At 39.9% G+C, this 15,834-nt stretch overlaps 1 protein-coding gene across 7 annotated transcripts in view; it reads left to right on the forward strand.

The window, feature by feature from the left end:
* The first annotated feature begins 630 nt into the window (after positions 1–630).
* The window catches only part of NFYC (nuclear transcription factor Y subunit gamma), a 63,144-nt gene continuing 47,940 nt past the window's right edge, over positions 631–15,834 (forward strand). For 2 of the 7 annotated variants that reach the window (XM_081145064.1, XM_081145069.1), the window contains exon 1: positions 1,203–1,355. The gene's annotated coding sequence lies outside the window, so the exon portion shown is untranslated. Of the gene's footprint in view, positions 870–1,179; positions 1,356–15,834 lie in introns of those variants that run through there. The other 5 variants (XM_081145060.1, XM_081145067.1, XM_081145063.1 and 2 more) reach the window with 5 other exon arrangements.

Here is a 15,834-nt window from a genome sequence, read left to right on the forward strand (position 1 = left end):
GTTTTGGAGCTATTCAAATTGAATTTTAATTTACTAGCTGTGGAACCTGATCAAGTTACTTTGTCCTTTGAGCTTCAGTTTTGTCATCTATAAAATAAAAATAATACTAATGTCCTAGGACTAAGTAGTTACGGAGATTAAAGAGATAAAGTATGAAAAAGACGTAATGCTCATTGCAGCAACTGGTTTCCAATTGTCTTTGATGAAGTTTTAAACTCTGCATTCAAATGAGAAAAACAATGTCTATGTTGTTTTAAGACTACAAGCTGACCATTCATGGAAAAGCGCTGTTCTTTATTCTGGAGTACATGATTTTAGAGTTTTGGTTTTAAGTCTCTTTTGTGGTACCTGTCTTCAAACAGCGAACTTAATCTGGCATCCCCTGTCGTCCTTCGCCCCCCCAGCTCTCTCCTCCCAAATAAAAAAATGAACACACATAAACTTATTCCTTAAAACTCAAAAGTGTGCGCGTCACAGCAAAGATCCACAAGTATAGCACGCCCTCCACAGGTCACCAGGCGACGCCCGTGTATCCTCTAGAAAAAGGCGGAGCCAGGAGGCTCTCAGATCTCTTTCCGCCTCACTACAAGGTCGCCCCTTCCCAATTCTCGCGAGACTTCAAGCAGCTCAGCTTCTGCGCATTAGAAGTTACTGGGAGTCGAGGCGCCAAGCGAGAGGGAGGGGAAGGAGGGGGGCACGGTGCAAACGGCGTGGCCGCCATCTTGTTCGTGCCCCCGCTTCGCGCGCGCTCCGTTCTCCGTGACGCACGCTTCCCCTCCCCTCCGCGGTGCCCAGGCCTCTGCATTGCCTTATTCCGCTGGAGCGCGGGGGCGGTTCCTGCTCTTCCCTGGACTCCTGAACAGAGGCGTGTAAGTGTGCGAGAGCTCTGTGGGAGGGAGGGCGAGGGGTGAGAGGTGAGTGGCGGCTGCGGGGGGGAGGGGCACGCTTCCCGCCTTAGGCGGAGACCTCACTTCCCTCGCGCGGCCGCTGCTGTAGTTCGGTCCGGCCTGCCCGCCGCCATGTTGTGTTCTCTCCCGGCCCGCCGCTGTCGCCTCCGCTGTGCTCGTGAGGTCCGTGTGCCTAGTCGGCCCGGCCCGCGGGCTTTCTCCCATTGGCGGAAGGCGACGGCGGGGGGGCTTGCTCGTGATTGGTTGGTGGCGGGGAGGCCGCGGACCTGGCACCTTATTGGTCGCGCTGGCTCCGGCCTGGGGGTGATGATGGAATCGGAGGCTGCAGGGAAGCGCGCGTCTGGGGCTCGGGCTGCAGGGTGATGACCCCCTACGGCGCAGGCGTGGGGTGGAGGCTGGGGCGAGCCTAAAGACCTTAAGGGGGAAGAGAGGATGGTGGTCTGGCAGGTATTTTGGAGTAGCCTGTGCGTGGCCGGGAGTGGGAGGCCTAGGATAGTGGCGCGCAAGCCCCAAGGGTGCCGTGCTTGGAGACACTGAAACCCAAGTTACAGGCTGAGAGGATCTTCGAGATCCAGGGGTGCTAAACTTGCAGTGTAACGCAGTTTGGAAGTGACTTTAATGCCCACGGATGCCAGATCTGAGAGCATGGTATAGGAGGAAAAGGCATCAGGGCCCTAGGGACATACCTTAAAGATAGGAGCAGATCAGGGATTTTGATAGGCAGTGCCAGCATTGAAACACAGGTTTAGATGGAGCTCTGGAATCCAAAGTTACCAGATCTGGAATGTGATGTGAGGAGGAAGTAAACAGATTTAGCCTGAGGGAGAGATCCTATTGGATAGGTATGCTGGTCTTAATAACTGAATGCCTAGCCTAGGAGGCAGGGCATTAAGAAGTGACAGATCTATGGGAGCGAGAAAGTAGAAAGCATTTTTGGGAACATTTTCTGACTTAAGAATTATAGTAAGAGAGCAATTACAGGTTGTTGGGGCACATGACCGGGCAGCTAGTTTTGAGATGTTCTCTATGAAGCTTTCCTGCTCTAGGAAGAATACAGGTCAGGGCTGAGTTCCCAAAGCTACACTTTATAGCAAATATTAGATACTTGGCAGTTTTTCGTTGAATGTATATTGTTAGGTTCCTCTTTAGTGGAAGAGAACTTGACAGAGATCCTGGGTCATTTATTTCCTTTTATATGTGCCTAAAAATACAGCCACCCTCATGCAATTAAAAAAAATTATTTAAAAAATAAGCAGCCCGGAATGAAAATAAACTAGTGCATAGCTTCTTTCATCTTGTCTTAAGTAACAGGACTTGTCAGCATTTTCTGGTTCATGTTTCAAAAAGCTTTTGTTGTAATTGAGACTTGTTAGAGTCAGCTTGTTGGGGGTACATTCCTTTTCCATTGAGTGGTAATGACTTGGATTGTTTTACATTTGTGTCTTCTAAGGTTTGGGGATCAGGGAAACACATTTATGTTAAAGCTCTGTGTTTTCCGAGTTTGTTTTTCTTTGTCTGTGTTAGATGTTTTTTTCTAGCTTTAGGTAGGTGTTACACTTCTGTTTTCATACCAATTTCAAGAAATTCTTGTGATTTCAGCTTTGGTCAGTTTTATGTGAATGCACCTAAATTTTTGAGAGAAATAGTACTTTCCAGTGGTAAAGGAAGGGAATTGACATTTTGGGGCATATTTGGTACAACATTCCTGTTAGGTAGTGCATTATCATTTCCATATTGCGGATGAGACAGTTGAGGATCCGAGAGGTTAAGTAGCTTTTCCAGTGTCACTCAGTGGTTGAACTGGGATTCAAATCCAAGTTGCTTGATGCCGAAGCCTGTAGTTTTATCTGCTACATTATGCCATCAACATAAACTTGACTAGTCTAACTCCCAGATGTCCGTGTGCTCCCCCAACCCCCCATTGATCCCCTCCATAATTGCTTTTTTTTGGCATTTCTTTCTCTTTTTTAAATATAGTTTTATATTTCAAAGTGGATCATCTTTCTTTGATTTCTGGGTGTTAGGAGTGTATTGAGTGGGAGAATATAATTAATAAGAATTTGTAGTACTGTTTAAAAGATTCAGACCACAGAATGGTAACTATTTGAATATAGGTTCTTCAACTAAGTATTTAAATCTTGCCCGGCCGGGCGTGGCTCAGCGGTTGAGCTTCGACCTAGGATCCAGACGATTGGGGTTCGATTCCCGGTCAGGGCACATGCCCGGGTTGTGGGCTCGATCAATGACTCTCTCATCGTTGATGTTTCTATCTCTCTCTCTCCCTCTCCTTTCCTCTCTCTGAAATCAATAAAGATATATTTAAAAATAAATAAATAAATCTTATCCCTTGGTTTCTAATGTGAGGGAAAGATTTAGAAAGTAAACTGCTGAAGTCTTCCTGAACCCAGGTAGGTCAGGGTTAAAAAATATGTACAGAAAGTTTAAGAATCTGCATACTTTAGAACCAGGCTTCAGAATATTGCTGACCTAGTCCTTCTATTTATGGAAGTGATGAATGCCAAACAGTGAGAAACTACCAAGTATATTGTGTAAAGAGCTCACTAGGGAGCTTTTTCAAACCTCACCAGTTCTTTAGGATGTTGTCGTTTTTTCTTAATTTGTTTTATTGTTGAAAGTATTACAGATGTCCCCATTTCCCCCCTTTGCCCCCCTCCCCCTGACTCTCACCCCACCCCTGGCCTTCACCTGTCTATTGTCTGGGTCCATGGGCTATGCATATAAGTTCTTTGATTCCTCTCTTCCCACCCTTTCTTCCACCATGGAACAGATCTGTCAGACTGTTCCATGCTTTCACGTGTATGATCCTATTTTCTTCATCAGTTTATTTTGCTTATTAGATTCCACATATAAGTGAGATCATGTGATATTTGTCTTTCTCTGATTGGCTTATTTAGCTTAGCATAATATTCTCCAGGTCCATCCATGCTGTGGCAAAGAGTAAGAGATCCTTCCTTTTTATGGCTGCATGATATTCCATTGCGTAGATGTGCCACAGCTTTTTTGTCCACTCATCTACTAACGGGCATTTGGGCTATTTCCAGATCTTAGCTATTGTAAATAATGCTGCTGTGAACATAGGGGTGCATATATTCTTTCTGATTGGTGTTTTGGGATGAAGATATATTCCCAGAAGTAGGATTGCTGGGTCAAATGGCAGTTCCATTTTAAATTTTTTGAGGAAATTCCATACTGTTTTCCACAGTGGCTACACCAGTCTGCATTCCCACCAGCAGTGTACTAGGGTTCCCTTTTGTCCACATCCTCACCAGCACTTGTTGTTTATTGACTTTTTGGTGGTTTTTAGGATGTTTGTCTCCAAACACCAGAACCTATCCAAAAGCCTAGTGCCTTCTCCAAACTGTGAAATAATGATTCTAGCATATACTTATCCTGAATGATATATAAAATTAAAACTGATACAACAATATTTGCAATTCTAATACTGCATGGAAATTTTTAAATAATTCACGTTTCTAGAGGGAAGTCTTAATTACTTTGTTTTTTGATGTGATTAGGTGAGAGTTTCCTCCCTTTTATTTGCAATTACACTGTAGTGTAGAAGATAGAGTGAAAGTAAGAGGGGAAATAGGGCTTGCCATCCATTTTGTACATTGCTCATCTTAGCTTCATTTGGCTCAGTCATTAAGTTTACCAAATAAGAATGTTATGGCATCTATAGCTTAGCTTCTTTTTAGTAATTCTGGGCAAGGCTACAATAACATGCATATGCATATATATTTTTTATTCAGCAAGTATTTCCTAACTACCTGCTCTTCAACACTAGTGACCGCCTTCATTCCACATTACCTCCTTACACCCATGGCCATTTGCTGGACCTTATCATTTGGATTTGACCACCCTAGAAATCTTGAACTCCCAGGAAGTCTGAGTAGGTCAGAGTTTATATTAAAAACTTGTGAACATTGGTTTTGTCTTCTAAGCATAAATCATACTGATGCTTTATACTTTACAGATTGTGTTCACATCATCTTATTTAATCCTTATAACAAATAATTCTATATTTCATTTATACTTATACATTTTCCATTTGGTCAAAACTAATTCAGTGTACTAGAAAAGATAAGAGGGGTTTTTTTCGTGTTGTTTGTTTTATTCCCCTTTACAGAGAAATGGAGGCATTAGGGGCCATTCTAGGTGTCTTTTTGAGACAATTTTGAAATTCACATCTCTTATTTTTTAGTTCAGAGGTACTGAGCCACTAAAGATACTCAGGAACTTACTGGCTGGTGTGGCTCAGTTGGTTGAGCATCATCCCGTGTACTGAAAGTTTGCCGGTTTGATTCCCAGTCAGGGCACATGCCCGGGTTGGGGGCTTGATCCCCCCTAGGGAGCATGCAGGAGGCAGCCGACCCATGTTTCTCTCTCACATAAATATTTCTCTCCCTCTCCTTTCCTCTCTCTTTAAAAAGTCAATTAAAAAAAAAAAAGAAAAGATACTCAGGAGTAGTATACAGGGTGTCCCAAAGAAATGTGTACACACTTTGAATAATTATTAATTTCAGCATATTAAATCTGAAAAGAAAGAAGCATCAATTGAACTATAAAAAATGTATGTGTATATATTTTTTGGGGACACCCTGTTATTGAGTGCTTACATGGGTATAAATGTTATATATATCACCCTCACACAGTATGAGGTAGATACTATTACCACCCTTCTTTTTACATGTGAGGAAACTGAGGAGTTAAGTAATTTGCTCAAGGTCACATAGCCAGTAAGTGGCAGAGCCCAGATTCATAGGTATATGACTCCTAATTCTTAGACAGTTTGTGGAGCCCTTACTCTTAAACACTATGTTCTCTTGACTGTAGAATATTGTGAGAAAAGACAAATACTTGCGTCTTTGCTCAGGAAGTGACTTTTAATTCTTTCAGGAATGTCCTTTGTAGTGAGGCCCTGAATAGTGTGATTACCTTGACAAGGTCACTTAGCTATGCAAGGGCAGAGCCAACTCTAGGCCATTACACTGGATTCCTAGACCAGAGCTCATTCTGCTGGACAGCATTGCTTCTCCTGTGGAAGCATTGACTTGATGGCAGAGATGACTCTAAGGCGCCTTTTATGTTTTGACAAGTTGGCCTCATTCACAGGAGGAAGAATGGCAGAGGACATTATTAGATTCACAAGTGACCTTCTTAAGGTTCATTCCAGCCTCAGGCATACAACCTAGGAAGAACATTCCTTAGCTAGCAAGTTGTTCTTTTCCATTCTATTTCTTGTGCTCAAAGCAAACTGAGTTATCTGATGTCTTACAGTCTCCCTTTTCATTTTGTTTATTCAGTTTTTCATGCGTGCACTGTGACTAGTTAGGAAGGTTACAAGGTCATTTTAGTGTTTTCCCACAGAGGCTCAAAGTACCTAACACAATGTAATTAATTGTAGAAGGAAATGAATTTAAAATACTTTTGCCAGAAAGTGCCTTTGGGGGGGGGGCAGTATAGTTGCTGACATAGTAGTCAGACCTGGGAAAGAATTTTTGTCTCTGCAGTGCATTTACCCTCTGTGTTAGCTGGGGGTCAGATTCTTAACCTGTCTGAGCTTTAGTTTCTTACTGTGGATAGTAGTGGTAATAATACCTGTCTTGTAGAGTAATTATGAGAAGTGAATACAATAAATAGCATATAATAGGTGACTGTCACAGAATGGACCTTTCTTTTTAGAGTAGCATAACATCTGTTCGACAGCTTCCTTGATGAGGAATCCTTTTGTAATGATCTACTCTCTTAACTACAGTAAGATTTCTGCATGGGGGAACAACCACTTGACATGTAAGAAATAACTTAGTTTAGTTGTGCTGTTGTGATTTAGGAGCTTGTTTTAGGGTTGTCTCCTGATCACCTCTGTTAATCCCGTTACCAAGTAGTAATGATTCTGATGAGATGAAAACTTTCATATTTGCCAAATAGCAATCATTATTAAAATCAGAACAATCAGTTTTATCCTTCTGTCCAGAAAGAAATTTGCATTATAGTTATTTAAAAGTTTTTCTAATTGTAGAAATTGTCAGTTGAAGTTAGGACTGTTAAGTTTGTTTTGTGGTCACCTGGGTAACATTTTCCTTGAAGTAAGCATGAAGACAACATTGTGGAATGGTTCAGGGGAAAATCTGTCTGCCTGCAGAAATTTTTGCTAGGTTGCAGTATTTGTGCCCGTCCCACATATCTCCGTGCTTTTAGCAGTGATGTACCTGATAGCAATGAGGCAACGCCTGTACTCATTTTCAGTATTGGAGCTGTATTTCCCGTTTTGGTTTGCAGACTGGTTACTTCTAAATCCAGTGTTGTTTTTTTATACAGAGAAAGCTTTCTAGTGGATAAACTTCAGTTTAGAGAGAGGGACTACCTGACCTTTGCATTTGAATGTTTCCAGTAGAATAGGTTTAAATTAAAGTTTCAAATTCTGCATGGCCAAGGTATATAAGGTATCCTATATAAATGAATATCCTCCATTTAAAACCAACAGTATATCATTATAAATAAGGTTTAAGAATTATTATAATAAGTATGAGCTGTAAATAGTGATCTTGAGCAGTGCTTCAGTAAATGCTTCTTTGACTCAAAGGAACTGCATTGGAATATAGAATATTTTGCATCATGTCATTGGTTAAAATCTATTAGAGTTACTGAAGGTTTTCACAGTTCCTAATTACTGTTAGTCCTGTCCTCAGGAGCTTTATCCAGTGATCAATATGAAGTGAGATTCTTTGCCCGGTATTAAGAAAACACATCCCCTTAACAGTGGCACGATCTCTCCATTTAAAAGAGAAAGCAGAAAGTACATGCTATGTGCACAGTTGAACATCTTTGTCCTTTTTAACTGTCTTAAAAATTAATACTGTAACTAAGTAGTTTAGAATTTGCTCATTATCAGATGACAAAGTTAGGGCCTTTTAAAGAAGCAAAGTATATTTGGTTGGCAGTAATTTGGGAGGCAGAGGATTGCTATTTATGGTGATATTTAAAGCCATTTTCAATAGGATTAAGTTAAAAAGGTAAATGCCATTATGTGTGTAAAACTCTAACCCTTTTGGAAGGTGGTCAGAATAGAGTCGCCTATAGTCTTCTTTTCATTCCACTAAAATTTGTAAGTTGGCTTAGAGCAGCATTTTCCATGCCGTTTCATTGAAGATTATTAGTTCTTATACAGTGTGAATAAGTGCCCTCTGGGGATGAAAAAAGGATTCTTGACAAAATAATGGACAAAGTAATATGCATTTCTTTACTGCTGAATTAGTATTCAGAGTTTTTGTACTCATGTGCCTTATGACCCTTCAAAAGAAGAAAGGCTACATTATGCAGTGTTTCTCAAACTTACTTGGCCATGGAATCCTGTTTGTGAGAATACCTAATAAACATTTCATGTTATGACTGGCGTGTGTAGTTGAGCCCAGTTGAGCAGCTCTGGCATAGAGAGTTTATGAATAAATAAAAAAGTTTAAAAAAAGGGGGATCTTTTTGTATAGGATAACTTGACCAGTAGTGGAAACAGACTTTTCTGGGAACATACAAGATATGTCTTCAAAGTACATAGACTTAGGAATGAATGTGATTTCAAAGGTCATCTAATCCAATTGCCAATAACAATAATAAATAATAGTAGCAGCTACTATTTTTAGTAGCACTTGCTGTTTATCAGGCACAGTGTTGTTATTCTACATGCATTTATTAACCACTAGTCTTAATGATTTTTTTATCTTAATATTTTCTATTCATCTGTTTTTCAATATCTCCACTACTACATTTTCCAGTAACTAGATTACTGCAGTTTCCTTTTTTCCCTGTTATCTGTCTAGAGTTCTGCCATCCTCCCACCTTGTCCCCTTCTCCACACTACCCAAAACGATCTTTTAAAAGGGTAATTCTAATTGTGCTTAAAACTTTGCAGTGGCTCACCATTATCCTCAGAATAAAGTTCTAGAATCTTAGCTTTTTCCAGCTCTGTTTACTTTTCTAATTTCTAGCCTTTTGTGCCTGGGTTGCTGCCATAGCAAACTATAGCCCTTCCAGGAATGTCATGCTTCTCTGTCAGCTCCAGGCCTTTGTACGTGCAGTTTGCTTATCTATCTCAGTAGGTTCCTACTAGGTTTTTAAATCTCCCAAGAAGCCTTCTATGACCAGCCTGAAATTGAGTTAGACCCTGGGTTAGGTGCTTAGCTTCTGTTCTAGATGTACTTGGCATTTGACCCTATTGTAACTTAACACACAGCACCGTAATTGTCTATTTTAACTTTCTTGTTTGTTATAATAGACTTTAATCTCCTTGAGGACAGGTGCTGTGTCTTGTTTAGGATCCTCAGATCTTAGCACAATGCCTACACATGTAAGTATTTATTGAATGAAAGTATCCTAATACAACCTTGCAAGATGTTTTACAGTTTAAGAAGTTGGCCTCAGTGGGGTTAAGTAACTAGCCCAAGGTTACTCATCTAAAAAGAGGTGAGGAAGGATTAGAATCTAAATCTGTCTAGTTGCAAAGACTGGGCTTATTTTTTTCCTGCTTCTCCACATGGCTGCTCTTTTTCATCTTGTCTTCACAGATTTATGTCAAGTGTTCCAACAGCCTGTGCTAACAACCCCATCCATAGCTTCTGAGGCATATTGTACCATCTTTGGATAGCTCTGAGGGCTGAAATAGGTCCCTCTAGAATAGTTTTCCATCCACTGGTCTTAATTTATGCTTTGGAGAATATAATTTATTTTTTAAGAGCAAATAACTCAGTATTTATAATCCACTTAAGGTCTCATTTATTTGTTTATTTTCTTCACTCGTCTATTGAGCAACCATTTTACTGAGCACCATTGCTAGGTTCCTTTTTCTAATGATGTCATTGTTCAGAATGTTTGAGGATTATCTTCAGACTTCTGTCTGATTCCTATGAAAATATGTCGACACTTTTTTTTAAACCTTGAAGGTAGATTTGATTTGGGAAATAGCTAATAGTTGTTTTAGAACCAGGCTAGGTGAAAAATATAGGTCAAAAGTTACAATGTGGCAATCCTTAATTTTCTTTGATCTGCCTATAATTTTTAAAAAGTTTGAACCAAAATTGAAAAATGAGAAGAGTTAACATTAAAACAATTTGGCTTCCTTTTTGAAAAAAAAAAAAAAAAAAATAGACGAAATTATATTATTTATGAAGTTGTAATGGTTCTAAAAGAGATAATGAGGGTAGTGGTACAAGAAATGGACATAATGGATGTTCTCTGTGATGCTGTTTACAATATTTTAACATTGAAAATACTGAATTATTAATATGGAACTGATTAAAAATTATGATACATGCATTCAGTGGAATATATTTTAAGTATTATAAATGTCAAAGATCTATATTTGATATGGCAAGTTATTCACATTAGTTTTTTAAGCGAATAAAGGTTACAAAACAATTTGTATAGTATTTTCTAATATTGCAGGAGACTAACAGACTCATATCTTATTTATATAAGAAAAATCTCTAAAAGTAAATAACCTAGCCTGGCCGAGCGTGGCTCAGCAGTTGAGTGTCGGCCTAGGATCCAGGAGATCGGGGTTCGATTCCTGGTCAGGGCACTTGCCCGGGTTGCGGGCTCAATCCCCAGTCGGGGGCGTGCAGGAGGCAGCCAATCAATGACTCATCATTGATGTTTCCATCTGTCTCTCCCTCTCCCTCTCCCTTCCTCTCTGAAATCAATAAAGATATATTTAAAAATAAATAAGTAAACAAAAGTATATAACCTAAAATACAGTGCTTGATTTTGGGTGGTTGGATTAAAGGTGTTTGTAAAAAAATACCTCATCCCCCTAACCTATAATGACATCAGTGCAAAACAAACTGCTATATACACCTATCTTATTAGCTTAGTATATGATAATGCATATAACATATTTGATATTCAAACGAATATGGCTTTGTGTCCCCATCCCAATATATGAAAAGTTCATTTTTTTTCCAGAGGTTCTCTTCTCTGATATTTCCTAAGACCCCCAGGTTTACTTATTAAGTCTGAAGGGGTTAGTTAAGGACACCATCAATAAAATGTTCAGGTCACTGAAGAGCTATTTGCTGCTCTTCTCTTTGCTGCTATTTTTGCTTCTGCTATGATAACAGTGTAACCTCCAAGATCAGGTAATCTGGAATTCTGAGCAAGACCCTGTTTTTGGCAGGAATTGTCATGGTGGTTGAGGCCAACTTTTGCCATAACTTTGGTCCTTCAGCCTTTCCTCAGGGTGCCAGATCAGGAGCTATTCTAGCATCAACTTTTTGTGTCCAGGATCTGGCTTTTGCTTCTTTTATTCTGTCTGAAGCTCTTACTGCAGTGGGCCAACATTCTTCCATGGCCTTTGTCAGTTGGAGCTGAGTAGTAGGTGTCCCTTTAGATGGGACATGCACTCTCCAGTTTTCTCAATTCCTTGCTACTTCCTGTTATTTCATTGACTCTATGGTTAGATATTAATTGAGCACCTATACATACCAGGTATTAATTCTGAGTGTTTTAACTTATCTCATTTAAACCTCAATACTCTTGTGCGTTGGTGTTACTCTTTCTACTTTACACATGAAGAAGTGAACTCAGCCCAGCCGGGCGTGGCTCAGCGGTTGAGCGTCGACCTGGGATCCAGGAGATCAGGGTTTGATTCCCGGTCAGGGCACATGCCTGGGTTGCGGGTTAGGCAGCTGATCAATGACTCTCTCATCATTGATGTTTCTCTCTCTCTCTCTCCCCCTCCTTTCCTCTCTGAAATCAATAAAGATATCTTTAAAAAAAAAAAAAAAAAGTGAACTCAAAGATGGTTCAGTACCTTGGCCAACATCATACAGCTAGTAAGTATAAGTAGCTATGGTTCAAAATCAGTTTTCTGACCAAGAGCATCAGTTTCCACCCTGACTTCTTTGAGAGCATTAAAGCTTGAACTATGTAACCAGAGACATTGGTTTTGTCTCATAGCGATCTGGGTGTGTTTAGGGCAAGACAATAGACTTGTCTGGTATAGAGGGCTGTTGAGGGCCAGGATCAGGGAAGAATGTGAGTTGGAATCCCATGAGGCTTTTAGTCTAGGCTAGAGAAGGAAAGCTATAGTAAGCAAATGGATCAGACTGTGAAATGGAAATTCTAGGATAATCTGAGTTCTCTTCCCACTAGTGGCTTGAATTCTACTAAGATGACTATTGATGAGAAATAGGGGTTGAAGTGTTTTTTTATTGTCGTTTTGTTTTGTTTTTCCCCCCTAAATTGTGAAGAACTAATAAAAACTATGCCAAAGATCTTCACAAAGTATCAAGGGAAATGTTTGGTTTAATCTGGTACGTCAAAGGCAGAGTTCAAGGGTAGGCTTTTGGAACAATAAGCAGACCTAGGCCAGGATTGGTAGTGAAAAGGAATGGTTTTCTGGCATAAAAACGAGCGGGGGAAGATTTTTAGTAGCAGCTGATAGTCCTCCCACACTGTCCTTTGTGGCTTAGGAGTTGCTTTCTGGGGAGTTGCAGAGTATGCTGGAGATAAAAGAGACATTCCCTTATGGTAGCTTTAGGGCCTTAAGTCCTGTATAAAACAAGGAATTTGGATTGGATGACTTTTAGCACTCTCCATTCTTTTCTTTTTACTTTTTTTTAATGTCTTTATTGATTTCAGAGAGAGGAAGGGAGAGGGGGAGAGATAGAAACATCAATGATGAGAAAGTTATTGATCTGCTGCCTCTGCACACTTCCTACTGGGGATCGAGCCCATAACCTGGGCATGTGCCCTGTCCGGGAATCGAATCGTGACCTCCAGGTTCATAGGTCGATGCTCAACCACTGAGCCATGCTGGCCGGGCATCACTTTCCATTCTTTACAATGCTTATTTAGTACAAAATACTTTACATATGTGATTAGCTCATTTAATTCTTACACTGGCTCTGTGATATAGATGGTGATATCCACATATTACAGATGAGGAAACTGAGACTCAGGGTTGGTCCAGCATCATACAATTAATTAGTTAGTAGAGGTGTCAGAATTTGAATCTAGCTCTGCCTGACTCCCAAGTGCTGTTTTGCCATAGTGACACTGATTAATAGCCAGTGATGTGAAAATGTCCTTCCTATTCTTCTGCCTCCCACTCCTCAAATGAGCTTCTTTGCTTCCTTGCAGTTGACTTGACCTCCACTGTTTTGGGGTTAAAAGAGGCTCTAGTGTGTATAAGGCACACAACTGGCCTGCTGGCCTTCTGCCTTCTCTTCCCAGGCTGGTAGCTATCAGAATCTGTGATCTAAACTTTCAAGAAAAGAATTGCAATAGCGAAAACTCTGTGTAGCTTCAGAAATCACCCCACAACACACCTTGTTAGCGTAACTAAACTCTTATTTAGATGCCATAAGGAAATTGCCATGCAATCCCTTAATATTTATTTATTTATTTATTTATTTATTTATTTATTTATTTATTTATTTATTTTGAGAGGAAGGGGAAGAGAGAAACATTGACTTGTTGTTCCACTTATTTATGCATTCAGTGGTTGATTCCTGTATGTGCCCCGATTGGGGATTGGACCTGCAACCTTAGCATATTGGGTGGATGCTCTAACCAACTGAGCTACCTGGCCGGGGTCTGCATTCGCTTAATATTTTAATGTACACTACTTTTAATGATTTAGTTGTTAGTTATTTCAAGTCCTTATAAATTACAAATGTGATTTGCTACTGGTTAAATGCTCGTAATAGTTAGGTAATAAAATTTGTATCAACTTGCCCTGGCTGGTGTGGCTCAGCTGGTTGGAGTGTTATCCAGTACGTTGAAAGGTCATGGGTTCAATTCCCCATTAGGGCACATACCTAGGTTGCTGGTTTGGACCCTGGTTGGGGAAAACAGGAGGCAATGTTTCTCTCTCACATCGATGTTTCTCTATCTCTCCTCTCTCTTCCTCCCTCCCTGTCTTCCTCTTTTCCTGTCTTCCTCTCTCCCTCCCTCCCTCTCTCTTTTCCTCTCTCTGAAATCAATGAGCATGTCCTCTGGTGAGGATTAAAAAAGTTTTTTTGTATCAACTTATAGGGTCTTTTTTTCCCCCCCTAGATACTTAGCTAGATCTCTAACCAACAGATCAAATTCAAGAGTAGTAAAAATTTTGATTTTTAAATTAATGAATTATTGAAGCTGAGTGTAATGGTTTATGCTATCTATACATCTATGTGACACCTAAGAATTTCCTTGGATGTGTCCTGAGGTGCTCCATGTTTTGGTAAGCAGTGCTGTGCAGTGGCAAGAGTTCTGCCCTAGGTGGGACCTGAGTTTGCATCCTATGTCTATAGCTAGGGGCCAGTTGTTTAACTTCTCTGAACCTTACTCTGTTTTCCCTGTGAAAGGGGATAGTAGGGATTAGAAGAGTAAAGTACCTAGCACAGAATCTAGCACTGATTGGTGTTCAGAAATTACTTCATTTCAATGTGGGATATGAGTAGAATGTGTGTAGAGAAGTTAATATGGCAAAGTGATGGGATAGACAACCTTGCTTCTATTTCAGCGCTCTGCCAAATCTCTGCATATGCCCACAATGAACTCCCATGTGAGATATACCTTGCAAAACAGTTGTGTTGTTTAGTCTTGGGATACTTAGCTTTAATGGGAGGAAGCAGATCTGAGGAGATTGTTAAAAGCCTCAGGTAATAGGGAGATGTTTCTATTTGAATGTTTTGTAAAAAAAGAAAAAAGACAGACATGTTAACTGATTTTTACCATATTAGGAGGCTCCTCTTAAAACCTAAACAATTGAGTCCCACACCTGTAAGCAAATCTTCAACCAACACTGGTAAACTTTAGGACCCCAGAATGTCTTCAGTAACCACAATACTGCAGGTTTCTACCGCCATCCAAAAGTAGATCATTCCTATGATACCTTTGTAAGCTGAAATAGCGTAAAGTGAAGAAGCAGTCACCTTAGGACATACCTTGCTAACAGATGCCCTAATAATTTGAGATCAAGCACAGATGCTCACAGATACAGTTTAAAGCTGGTTGATGCTGAGATGCTGAGTGTAGTTCCTGGGGAAGGAGCTTGGTGTTGCCACTCTCCCTCCTAGGGGTGCTGATGGCAAAACAAACACTGACTACTATTTTTGCTTTTCTTCGTAAAAGAGAAAATCCTCTTTGGATTTTTTTTCATTAACGAAAACAGGTACTAACGTAGGTCTTTTTAAAAAGAGAAGTGGCGTAAAGCTAACTTTCGAAAAACAGGATCTCTGTATTTACAATATCTCAGACTGAGATTAGCCCTGCTATTTATTCTTGAAAATGTGATCGAAAAATTTATACTCTATATCAGTAATTTTCAACTGGCGTGCCGTGGTACACTGGTGTGCTGCAAGAATTTTTAAAATATGCAATACCGGACTTTAGGGTATTGACTTCTTTTCCCTTAGATTGTCAAATAAAAATATGACAACAGCCAACACAACGGTAGCCTTCCATTGTGAATGAATCAAAATTATACCTATTTTTTGGTCATATTGGCAAAAAATATATTTTTTGGTGTGCTGCAGATTTTAGTAATTAGTTTATGTGTGCCATGAGATGAAAAAGGTTGAAATTCACTGCTCTATATCAAAACTCTGTAATACATTTTTTTATTGATTGATTTTTAGAGAGAGAGGAAAGGAGAGAGAGAGAAACATCGATTTGTTGTTCCACTTATTTATGCATTCATTGGTTGGTTCTTATCTGTGCCCTGACCAGGGATTGAACCTGTAACCTTGGTGTATTGGGTTGATGCTCTAACCAACTGAGCTACCTGGCCAGAGCCAAAACTGTGTAATATTAAAAGCTAATCAGCAACATTTTGTGACCACTCTAAATAATCTATATTGCTTTAAACAATATATACACAGGTGTTCTATCTTCTTTGCCATTTCCCCCCCTTTATCACTATATTTCC

The sequence above is a fragment of the Miniopterus schreibersii genome (assembly GCF_964146895.1).
Source record: "Miniopterus schreibersii genome assembly, chromosome: 8".
NCBI classification, from domain to species: Eukaryota; Metazoa; Chordata; class Mammalia; order Chiroptera; family Miniopteridae; genus Miniopterus; species Miniopterus schreibersii.